The sequence below is a fragment of the Hyperolius riggenbachi genome, chromosome 6, assembly GCF_040937935.1.
Source record: "Hyperolius riggenbachi isolate aHypRig1 chromosome 6, aHypRig1.pri, whole genome shotgun sequence".
Lineage (NCBI taxonomy): Eukaryota > Metazoa > Chordata > Amphibia > Anura > Hyperoliidae > Hyperolius > Hyperolius riggenbachi.
The window spans coordinates 120,640,334-120,653,472 of record NC_090651.1 but is presented as its reverse complement, the minus strand read 5'-3'; positions in this window follow the sequence as shown (position 1 = coordinate 120,653,472).

Here is a 13,139-nt window from a genome sequence, read left to right as displayed (position 1 = left end):
AGCCAGCCAACATGCCCTTCAACATCAGCTGCTGATGCCACCATAGTGCTATCACCCCAGGGGGGCTCAGCGGTTTGAAAATGTTTTAGTGTGTCTGCCGTAGATCAGAGCAATTCCATCTGTTCTCTCTGCCTCCAAAAATTGAGCCGTGGAAAGGCCATCACCCACATAGGGACAACTGCCTTACGAAGGCACATGGAGAAAAGGCACAAACTGCAATAGGAAGAGCACCAGAGGAAAAGCAGCACACAAAAGAAAAGCCACCCTCCTTCTACTCTTCCTCCTTCAGGTGCAGCACCTTCAGCCGCTTTCTCCCTTGCACCTTCACAGCCACCCTCCTCCACTCCGTCTCTGACCTTGAGCGGTTCCTGCTCCTCTGCCCACAGCAGCCAGGTGTCTGTGAAGGAAATCTTTGAGTGGAAGAAGTCAATTTCTGCCAGTTACCCCCTTGCCCGGTGTCTGACAGCTGGCTTGGCGGAACTGTTAGCTCGCCAGCTGTTACTATACCAGCTGGTGGACTCTGAGGCCTTCCGTAATTTTGTGGCCATTGGGACACCGCAGTGGAAGATGCCAGGCCGCAATTATTTCTCTAAAAAGGCTATACCCAAACTGTACCATGAAGTTGAGAGGCAAGTGGTGTCATCTCTGGCACACAGCGTTGGGTCAAGGGTCCACCTGACTGTAAGATTCTTATAGGGTCTTGCAAGGTATGGCCCTTATTATAGCCAATGTGACCTGTGTTTCAGTCAAAGATTATGTGCAGAGTTATCTTGCTATACAGATTCTAGAAGGCCAGGCAGAGAGTGGAATAGAAGAGAACATTACAGGGAATAGTAAAAGGTCAGAACGCAGCATTATCTATGGGACGTGCAGACTAGCTGTCTGAGCCTGGGATGCCCAGGGCCAAACAATGCCAAACAATGCCTGGTGTTTCTAAACACCAGTTTCTGAGTATTTAGGGTACAGGGCATCGGCTTCGCGCTTGCGCAAATCACAGAGTTCTATAGGCCAATAGAAAGTGTTTAATAGGGGTGACGTCTGGAACCCGCCCATATCCCACCTTCGGGGGCGTGTGGTTAGTTAACACTTGTGGGTCTGGAGGTTTTTCCATTTATAAGGTAGATCCTTATAGGTCTGGGGGCTAGCGCGCTCATATTAATCAGCTTTGCTCAATATCCGTATTATTACCTGCTGATGTTTGCTTTGCTTCGTATGTTTCTCAATATAAGTTTGTAACCAAGATTGTACCGAGTATCCCGGTTGGATACAATAAAGACTCTCTTAATTTGCTCGGGCGTTCCAACTCTGTGAAAAGTCTGCTATCGGCTGTATACTTTCAGAAGGTGATAAGGACCCGCACTAAGGCGGTCAGGTAGTCACACACAGAGACTAAATATTTGATTTCTACACTGACCACGCATGCCTGGTCAGCCAAGCACGGTCAGGGCAGGTACAGTACTTACACAGCCCATTGGGTCAACCTGGTGACCGATGGCAACTTGGCAAGCAGGGAGTATGTGGCTGTGCAGCAGACCAACTTGTGACACCTCCACGGCTTGCAGACAGGCCTCCTGCCACCTGCTCTCCTCCTGCTACATCCTCTTCGCTGTCGTCATCCTCCTCCTTCTTGGCTGAGTGGCAGTTCAACTCTACTGGTGCTGCGATCTCCTCTCTAGCTACACAACCCCAGCTCCCCAGGGCCTATGCTGCATGCCAGGTATGACGGTGTCACGCCATCTTAGACATGTCTTGCCTCAAAGTGGAGAGTCCCACTGGAGCAGCTCTCCTGGCAGCTCTTAACAAACAGGTGGATCAGTGGCTGACCCCGCACCAGCTGGAGATCGGCAATGTGGTGTGTGACAACGGTAGCAATCTCATTTTCGCTTTAAATTTGGGAAAGCTGACACATGTACCCTGCATGGCACATGTGCTGAATCTAGTCATTCAAAGATTTGTGTCAAAGTACCCAGGCTTAGAGGACGCCCTGAAGCAGGCCAGGAAGTTGTGTGGGCATTTCAGGCGGTCTTACATGGCCATGGATGATACGCTTTGCAGACATTCAGCAGAGAAACAAGTTGTCGGTGAGATGCCTGATTTGCGATAGCCCGACTCACTGGAATTCGACCCTCCTTATGTTCTCTCACCTGCTAGAACAGGAGAAAGCCGTCACCTAGTACCTCTACAACTACGGTGGAAGGATACAGTCTGGGGAGATGGGGATGTTCTGGCCAAACAACTGCGAAATGAATGCAGGCTCATGCGGCCGTTTGAGGAGTAGGGATGATCAGAATGAGCAAATTCTGTTCCGCCGGAATTGCGGAATTCCGCCAGCGCTAAATTCTGTCGCCATTACATTTCCGCTGAATTTTGCGAATTTCCGCGGAATTCCGTATTCCAGTGGAAAAATAAGTAATCACAAATAAAACCTTGTTTATGCTAAATGGTAGCCCATGGGACCTAGTGGCTGTTCCCCCAGTCATTTATGTTTTTACATTTTTTTTTTTGCAGCAGGAAGTGTCGCTTAAGCCATGGGACCCAGCGGTGGTCCCATGGCGGTTGTTTTGGCACCGCAGGAGGTGTCACTTACACCATGGGACCTAGCGGTGGTCCCATGGCGGTCATTTTGGCGCCACAGGAGGTGTCGCTAAAGCCATGGGACCTAGCGGTGGTCCCATGGCGGTAGTTTTGGCACCGCAGGAGGTGTCACTTAAGCCATGGGACCTAGCGGTGGTCCCATTGCAGTCATTTTGACGCCACAGGAGGTGTCGCGGAAGCTATGGGACCTGGCGGTGGTCCCATGGTGGTCATTTTGGTGCCGCAGGAGGTGTCGCATAAGCTCTGGGACCTGGCGGTGGTTCCATGGCGGTCATTTTTGCGACGCAGGTGTCGCGTAAGCTATTGCCCTGGCGTTGGTCCCATGGCGGTGGTTTTGGTGCCGCAGGAGGTGTTGCGTAAGCTTTGGGACCTGGCAGTGGGGCTGTAGTTTTGGTGCCGCAGGAGGTGTCGCGTAAGCTTTGGGACCTGGCGGTGGTCCCATGGCGGTCATTTTGGCGTCGCAGGAGGTTTCGCTTAAGGCATAGGACCTAGCGGTGGGCCCATGGCGGTAGCTTTGGCGCCGCAGGAGGTGTCACTTAAGCCATGGGACCTAGCGATGGTCCCATGGCGGTCGTTTTGGCGCCACAGGAGGTGTTGCTTAAGCCATGGGACCTAGTGGTGGTCCCATGGTGGTGGTTTTGGCGCCGCAGGAAGTGTCGCTTACACCACGGGACCTAGCAGTGGTCCCATGGCGGTCATTTTGGCACCGCAGGAGGTGCCGCTTAAGCCATGGGACCTAGCGGTGGTTCCATGGCGGTAGTTTTGGCACCACAGGAGGTGTCGCGTAAGCCATGGGACCTAGCGATGGTCCCATGGCGGTTGTTTTGGCGCCGCAGGAAGTGTCGCTTAAAGGGGAACTGAAGATAGAGGTATATGGAGGCTGTCATGTTTATTTCCTTTTAAGCAATAACAGTTGCCTGGCAGCCCTGCTGATCCTCTGCCTCTAATACTATTAACCATAGCCCCTGAACAAGCATTCAGCAGATCAGGTGTTTCAGTTGTTCAGACTTTAAATTCAGATCTGATAAGACTAGCTGCATGCTTGTTTCTGGTTTTATTCAGATACTACTGCAGAGAAATAGACCAGCAGGGCTGCCAGGCAACTGGTATTGATTAAAAGGAAATAAACATGACAGCCTCCATATAGCTCTCTCTTCAGTTCCCCTTTAAGCCATGGGACCTAGCGGTGGTCCCATGGCGGTGGTTTTGGCACCGCAGGAGGTGTCACTTACACCATGGGACCTAGCGGTGGTCCCATGGCGGTCATTTTGGCGCCACAGGAGGTGTCGCTAAAGCCATGGGACCTAGCGGTGGTCCCATGGCGGTAGTTTTGGCACCGCAGGAGGTGTCACTTAAGCCATGGGACCTAGCGGTGGTCCCATTGCAGTCATTTTGACGCCACAGGAGGTGTCGCGGAAGCTATGGGACCTGGCGGTGGTCCCATGGTGGTCATTTTGGTGCCGCAGGAGGTGTCGCATAAGCTCTGGGACCTGGCGGTGGTTCCATGGCGGTCATTTTTGCGACGCAGGTGTCGCGTAAGCTATTGCCCTGGCGTTGGTCCCATGGCGGTGGTTTTGGTGCCGCAGGAGGTGTTGCGTAAGCTTTGGGACCTGGCAGTGGGGCTGTAGTTTTGGTGCCGCAGGAGGTGTCGCGTAAGCTTTGGGACCTGGCGGTGGTCCCATGGCGGTCATTTTGGCGTCGCAGGAGGTTTCGCTTAAGGCATAGGACCTAGCGGTGGGCCCATGGCGGTAGCTTTGGCGCCGCAGGAGGTGTCACTTAAGCCATGGGACCTAGCGATGGTCCCATGGCGGTCGTTTTGGCGCCACAGGAGGTGTTGCTTAAGCCATGGGACCTAGTGGTGGTCCCATGGTGGTGGTTTTGGCGCCGCAGGAAGTGTCGCTTACACCACGGGACCTAGCAGTGGTCCCATGGCGGTCATTTTGGCACCGCAGGAGGTGCCGCTTAAGCCATGGGACCTAGCGGTGGTTCCATGGCGGTAGTTTTGGCACCACAGGAGGTGTCGCGTAAGCCATGGGACCTAGCGATGGTCCCATGGCGGTTGTTTTGGCGCCGCAGGAAGTGTCGCTTAAAGGGGAACTGAAGATAGAGGTATATGGAGGCTGTCATGTTTATTTCCTTTTAAGCAATAACAGTTGCCTGGCAGCCCTGCTGATCCTCTGCCTCTAATACTATTAACCATAGCCCCTGAACAAGCATTCAGCAGATCAGGTGTTTCAGTTGTTCAGACTTTAAATTCAGATCTGATAAGACTAGCTGCATGCTTGTTTCTGGTTTTATTCAGATACTACTGCAGAGAAATAGACCAGCAGGGCTGCCAGGCAACTGGTATTGATTAAAAGGAAATAAACATGACAGCCTCCATATAGCTCTCTCTTCAGTTCCCCTTTAAGCCATGGGACCTAGCGGTGGTCCCATGGCGGTGGTTTTGGCGCCACAGGAGGTGTCGCTTACGCCACGGGACCTTGCAGTGGTCCCATGGTGGTCATTTTGGCGCCGCAGGAGGTGTCGCGTAAGCTATGGGACCTGGCGGTGGTCCATTGGCGGTCGTTTTGGCGCCGGAGGAGGTGTCGCGTAAGCTATGGAACCTGGCGGTCCAGATGTGAAGAGCAGGATTATTAGTGCACAACTGGTCCATCCGGTCTGCTTCACTGACTTGCATATAAGCCGAGGGGGTAACCTTTCAGCACATTTGTTGTGCTGAAATATTAGGCTTATATGCGAGTATATAAGGTAAGTGATTAAGCACTTTGTATGTTGCTGGTGGGAAGATGCAGAATTCATAAGGGACATCACGTGCATCTTGCTGTATTGCCTTGATTGACATCTTGGGTACAGCGATGGGTAAACCAATCTTACCTTACTCCCATCAACCTAGGAATCACAGCTTGTTGAAAAAAACATCAATATAGCAAGATACAACATAGCAAGCACAGAAATTAAAAGTTGCATAACGTCTCCCTCATATACTGTATATTGGTGCACGCCCATCCCTCTCCAAGTCTCACAACCAAAAATCTCTGCAATGAATGCTGACTACTGTGCTGACTACTATGAGACACAACATTTTTGCTTGCAGAGCAAATAAATAGGAAGCAAGGGGTTGTTCTGACTTTAGCTCTTTTGTTTTGGGCTTCTAAGACCACACAGCATATTGATAGTTTATATTACATGAATTATGTATGGCTGCTGAAATATTTTAGTTGTTGTCTGGATAATATAATTCAAAAAGTACCTTATGCAAATGGTTCCCCATTGACAATCACTGTAGCTTCCCCAACAGCTATAGAGTTCTGTGCTGTAAAAAAATAGTTTAGAGATGAGTTAGATCTTGATGTGACCAAGCATCCTGCACATTGCAGTCTATGTGGTGCCCATTTTACTGAAGTTCCACCAGCGACCAAATTTTTCTGGTTTGGACTTGATGGTGGACGGATGTCTTTTTCAACCAAACAATGTAACTATGTAACCTGCTTCAGCGAGCCCTGCCTCTTCTGGCTATAGGAGCTGGTAATGAGAAAATAGAGATTCTTCAAGCACATTGATCTCCATCAACTCTGTATACCAGCTTACTATGTCAATTTATAGTGGCAGTAATGGGGATAGGATGCTTTACAAAATGGGTGAAATAGACTTCTGCTTCTTGAAAAATACAACTCTCATTACTGCTGGGCCAGGAGCTCTTTAGCTATCCCCTGGCCCCATCATGAGATCACAGAAATGACCGCTTGTTGCTAAAAAAAAAATCAGCGGTTGGCGGGAAAACCATCACTGCCATGTGTGCCACTACCCCCCCCCCCCCTTACCAGCAGAGTGAGCTGTAGCCTGATACATCATGGGAAATACATGGCTAGGCACTTGGGCACGTAACAGCAGAGAGGTCTTGCTACCATATGCTAGAAAGCCATGAGTCTTTTGCAAAGATGCAGAGTACATAAAAGGTTGTAACTGGTAAGAGGAGATACCTATGAAATATAAAATACTTTAAAAAAACACTAAAGAGGAGAGGAAGAAGTTTGCCTACCTCTCCTGAAGAATGATCCAGTCGTAAAGCGACTATTACTAAATAAAAAGGTTATTTATTGCACACTTTATGACTATGCATTTTGCAGATAAGTCCTGCTTCTTCAGGTGAATGAAAAAGTGTTCCAGGTGGCTTTAAATTAATAAAACACAAGCACCTACATGGCACATGGAGGCACTCATAATTTATTCATTGAAGCCACCTGGGTCACGTTATTCATTGACCTGAAAAAGCAGGACTTATCTGCAACACGCATAGTCATAAATTGTGCAATACAGATCATTTTCATTTAGTCAATCTATGACTGGCTTATTCTTCAGGAGAGGTAGGCTAACTTTTTTCTCTCCTTTTTTGTGTTTTTAAAGTATTTTAGATTTTTTTTGGGTGCCTCCTCCCACCAGTTATTATCTGTTTATACCTAAGTTGGAAGGTTGTAATTTTATTTTCCCTCCCACTAGAGTTTGTTTTTGTTCCAACTCCAAGTATAGAGGAGACACATTTCCTGAACAGTGACCACCAGGGGTGGATACCCCAACCCGAGCAGAAGCTGGAAAGTTCTGCAAACTTTGAAAGTGGTTGACCTGAAAGTGGTTTGAAAGTGGTTGCTCTTACCAGCAACCAGAAATACGTGAGTATAACATCTTACATTTAACCAGATTTTTTTTTGCAGGTTACACTATTGGCTCCTGGTCTATTTTCCCTTTGTCTTTTATTGGTCTCCTGGGAGCCCCAGGACAATTCACCAAGCTTCAGGGAAAACTGTGCAACTGAGGGGTGAGAGTGCATTGTGTGTGTGATTTTGATTTTCAATGAGAGCCAATAGCCTTTATGCAATTAACTTTCAACCACTTCAGAACCAAACAATTTTTCACATATTAGCACTGCTCCCATACATACTTTATTACTACTAATCACACCTAAATGATCTATATATTTTTTTTTAGGACAAATTAGGCTTTTAGTGCGTGATAATCTTCTTTAGTAATTACCTTATTTTCAATGCATCTTAAAGGGAAAAGAAGGGAAAAAAATAGAAAAACATATAATTTCACCACTTACATCTATTATAGCTTTACAATAAACAGTGCTAACTATAAGTTAAACCCACAAATTGTATTTGCTTATTCATCCTGTTTATAACAACGTTTAGATTATGTTCCTAGCACAATGTATGGTGACAATATCGTATTTGGAAATACAGGTGTCTTTTTTTCTGTTTTTTTTTTCATAAGTTCCTAAGCTAACAATATATGTTGCTTCTTTCATATTCTGTCAATTTGTTTTCATTTTATAAGTCTTTAATTTTGGTACAGAATATTCAAAAATGTAATTGCCTTTGATTCAGTTTGTGACTAAAAATATTACACAAGACATGGGCCTCGACCCTAAAACTTTCTAAGCTCTATTCTACAACTTATCATGGTTAAAATATTACCACATATGTCTCTTGTAGTTTTGCTAAAACTTTCCCAAATTTAATCATAATTTACAAAATGACTTTTTCATGTTGAATTGAGTTTGTCTGTACCTTTTTTTTATGTGATGTGTGTCCAAGCTTTAAGACTCACCAAAATGTATTCTACAACTTGTCATGGTTACAATGATACCACATGTGCCTCATTTAGTAACAAACTGGTGGTGCACCCTCCACCAATACACAGGATGTTTATAAACGTCCAGTTGGCATTAAGTGGTTAACCTGAGTTTTCTCTTTGGCAATATTTTCATCCTTCATCATTACTTAATAAAATGCTTTTTAAACCACCAGCAAGCAGGAAAATATCATTTTAACTATTTTTTTACGTACTTTTTCAATTGCAAGGTGCTGAAAAGTTATTTTAAAGAGAGGATGAAAATATATCTCTTAGGAGAAAACTGGAGAAAAAGTTAATTACACATGGGACAATAAGAGTAAAGTGTTATTAGCAACTAACCTAGCAAGCCGAACCCTAGCCCATATGCAATTACCTTCTTTCTCCTAAGTTTCTCCTTGGAGATACTTTTTCATCTTTGTTTTAGAATAACTTTCCAACACTTTGCAATGGAAAAAGTACTAAAACGTAGGTAAAAAAAAAGTACTATAAAAATATTTTGAGCATGTATTTGCTTCCTGGTGGTTTAGAAGGCATTTTATTGACAAGTTTGAAAATCTCACCTAGGAGAAAACTCAGGAGAAAAAGTTAATTGCATATGGGCCTCTAAGTATTCCAACCCTCGGGTACAAATAGAGAGGGCAAGTCATAGCCAGAGTTGAGTTCTTAGTGAGGGAGGTGATGTAGTAGGAGGCAGTCAGAGAGGGGAGCTGAGTGAGTGATAGAGAGACAGAAGCTCTTATTCAATAAAAAAAAATGTCCTCCTAGATCATTTGTTATCTTCTGAATAATATAATAATAATAATAATAATAATAATAATAATAATAATAATAATATTCTAGAATAATTTTTTAGCACTTTGCAATTGAAAAAGTACTAAAAAGTGGGTGAAAAAGCACTTTCAAAAATATTTTGAGTATTTTCTAACTTGTTGGTGGCTTTAAATCCATTTTATTGACAAGCTGTGAAAATGTCACCTAGGAGAAAACTTAGGCAAAAAGGTAAATTGCATATGGCCCAGCGAGCAGTGACAAAAGGGAAAAATAATGAGTTAGTGAGGAGAAAACGAAAGATTTAAGCAGTGGATAGTTAATGTATTATGGATTTTTGTGAGTTTGTGTTGTCTGTTGTTGTTGTTTTTTTGTTTGTTTTTTTGCTTTGTTATTTGTTTCTTGTAAAGTTTTAATTTCTTTATGTATTATATCTGTGTTTTAGCCACCATAGTTCCTTTGTTTTCTTATTTGAAAAAGAAAATACATACCATAGTTTTTACATGTTGAGTAAGTGCTTGAGTCAGCAGAAGCAGCAGAACCTTCTAATTTTCTTCCTGTTTATCACTTTGTCAAAGTTGATCCTATACTGTCCTATACTCAAAATCAGGGTAACATATTTAAAAACTGTTTAAAAGATTTTCATTTTCTCTGCATCTAGCAGATTGGTCGAGCCCTGGCAGCATCCTTCTCATCTGCAACTTCCTCCTTCCATGTCACCCAATGCCAGACCTCTCTTCCCACAAGCATCCTACCATTACGCAAATCAGTGGGCTTTTACATCAAATTCACAGCTCTTGCTGCTGCTGATGTCTCATTATAAATTATTAGGTAAGTTGTATCTTCATCCTGAGGTACTTTCATTTTAAAAGGAAGGGCCTAGCCCCCACAGGTTCTGCCATGTGTAAACAAAAATATGTTATAATCAAAATTGAGCTGAAATCATTCAATTAATTTGAAAGAAGATGGGCAATTAATGAACATAGCCATGCATACATTCCCTTTGAAAGGTTTCTAATCATTCTTGAGATTCTTGTTAAACTGTTAGTGTCACATAATACTGCGGCATGTGGCTGCTAATTGATTATGGATCTCTGTTATATGTTATCTGTGATATGACAAATTCCTACTTAAATTAAAAAAAACAAAAAAAATATTATTCTTTGCCTTTGCGAAGCTTTTCTATTGTCATATAGCTCCTGATGTATTTGGATCTACTGGTGAGCTGTCATCTTTACACAATTGCTAAAGTTTATTTTTCCAATTTCCCCTGTCTTGTTGTTTACCATTGACAATTGAAAGCACAAGGGGCTTGATTCACAAACCCGTGCTGTTAGCACGGGCGTGCTAAACAGCTAGCAAGCCAAGTGCCGCACACAGACTTTTTCACGTGCAAATGTTTGCGCTTGATAACACAGACTTTTGCATGAGATCGGCCACCGTTTGCGTGCAAAAGTCAGTGCTATCGTGTGCAAATGTCCGCGATTGCGTGATCGCAGGACTTTGCAAGCGAAGAAGTCAGTGTGCGGCACTTTGCGGGCTAACTGTTTAGCACGCCCGTGCTAAGAGTTAGCATAGGTTTTTGAATCAAGCCCAATGTGTTCCTTCCCAGCACCTGCCAACACTACATGTAACATAAGGCTTCTGGAAAAAATGGTGCAGGGGATTGCGGCTAGTAGAATATCGCTACAACTAGCGATATACTACTGCTGTATTCCATAGTAAAATATTGGTAATGTTTTCTGATATTTTATTGTAGCTAGATCTAACCCTTCTCTCACACGGGACTCTCCCATGGTGGTGCCTAATCCTTAGACTCCCCAGTGGTACCTAACCCTAAAACCCCCCTGTGATGTCTGTGGTGCCTAACCCTAAGAACCCCCCCTGGTGGTACCTCACCCTATCCCCTCTCCTAACCCTAAACACCCTAAACTTAAAGCTACGATATTGCCACAATTTGTGTCAAAAGCGGTAAATTTGGCCTTGGAAAGCATTTAATAGCAGCCGCGCCATGTGCCCAAATTTCCCTTTTCTGTCACTAATCGCGGCTTTTATCATAGGCGCCTATGGCGATGCCCTTTCTTCCGTAAGGGCTCCTGCACCCTTTTTAACTGGTTTGACATAAAATACAGTGAACACTATACTTGCAACCCACGTTTTCCTTCTATCAATACCCCCCAACAAATAAAGTGCACTGCAAAATATTTCCTATACGATTAACAGAAAATAATATTCAAGCACAACAGCAATATGCTCTAGCTATTAGAGCACTGCTCTAAGAGGACAGCTATGATTAAGGACCAGGTTCGGTGCAAAACATGTTAGGTGGTTGCTCATTTTGCTGCTTTGGGATAAGTCCCTAATAAACTTTTTCGAGAGACATCGAGTGGACCCCTCTTGCTTCATTGGATTTTACTTGGGTTGGTGTCCCTGGGTCCAGCTCTGTCTCTGTGCTCTAACAATATTTATTGTTTTACCTGACCTAACATTCATTTTTATATATATCATGCATGCCTTCTATGGCAAACTATCTGTGAAGTAACATATGGTCAAATATAGTATACTTTTACAAAAAAAGGATATTTTACAAACTAATGTTACATGTGTTTTGGGGAATTTAGGGGTCATACATTTACAGCAAAATAAACTGTGAAATAATAAACAACCACACAATGTAAAACCTTCTCATTGACTTAATTAAATTACACCTAAAATCAATTTTCAGAAAATGTCCACTAAAAATACATTTAATTATTGTACACCTAAATATGCACATTACCTTAATTTAATAGATAAAATTGAGCATAAACTTGAATGCAACACTTGAAATTTACCAAATTAAATACATCTGAAAAAAAAAGAAAGTCATTATTCCAGTGTGTATGTTTTTTAAAGCTTTTTTTATTTCCTCACAGTCGAGTAGCACTGAAAAAGCAGCATATACCGATTTAAATATTGAAAAATATGTACAATTGAGTATATAGAGCAGATACCACCGATTAAACCATGTTTGATAGAGGAAGGGCAAAAGGCGACAAAGAACACATTATGAATTTGTATTAGACTTCTCGACTAAATTTCCATTTTTTCATTGTAGTTAAATAAGACAGCAGTATTGTAGCACAAGAAAGTTATTTTCTTATGCGGATGGCAGTAGCCATTATCTGTAGCCAATAAATCATCCACTGTATTTAAGGAGAAACAAAAATCCAACTTTTGAATATGTTTTATTGATTTGTATTTGCCACCAAGAATAATACAGTAATTTTTTTGTCTTTGTTTGGATAAAATTGTATAGACTGCTTGTTTAATCTATTTTAAGAATTAACCCTTCTATACGTTGTCACCACAATCCTTATCTTAGTGGCATAGGATGAATGCCCTCAGCCTTTATGGGAACTCTGTAAGCAAAAAATTAAGTCAGCACAAAAATATATCTCAAAATAGACACATTTCATCTAGAATATCTATAGGATACAAATTTAGTCTTTACTGAGAACTTTATGTGAAATGTATGTTTATGTGAATATTAAACACAGCAGAAGATGTCAACTTGCTGGAAAAAAAGAGCTTATGGCAAACTCTATACCTGCATTTAAAGGGGGCTTAGATGCTTTCCTTGCGTTGAAAGACATCCATGGCTACAATTACTAGGTAATGCCTAATGATGTTGATCCAGGGATTTTATCTAATTGCCATCTGGAGTCGGGAAGGAATTTTTCCCTTTAGGGGCTAATTGGACCATGCCTTGTAAGGGTTTTTTCACCTTCCTCTGGATCAACAGGGATATGTGAGGGAGCAGGCTGGTGTTGTACTTTATACTGGTTGAACTCAATGGACGTATGTCTTTTTTCAACCAAAATAACTATGTAACTATGTAAGAACATGTCCTCAATAATAGACTACAGTTTTTACTGCACATAGAGTACCATAGATTTGCAGCTGTGTCCAACTATGACTTTTTTTTACGGAACTGGCCGTATGGATCTGGCCATCTGAATCCAGGAAAATGGTCTGTTTTTACAGCCAGTGTGCTGCAAAACGTCCGTTTTCTATAGGTTCCTATTGCGCTTCAAATCCTTTCGTTTTCGTTCCGCTGAGCGAAACGGTCTGGGAAATTAGGTCCTGCAGCATTTTTT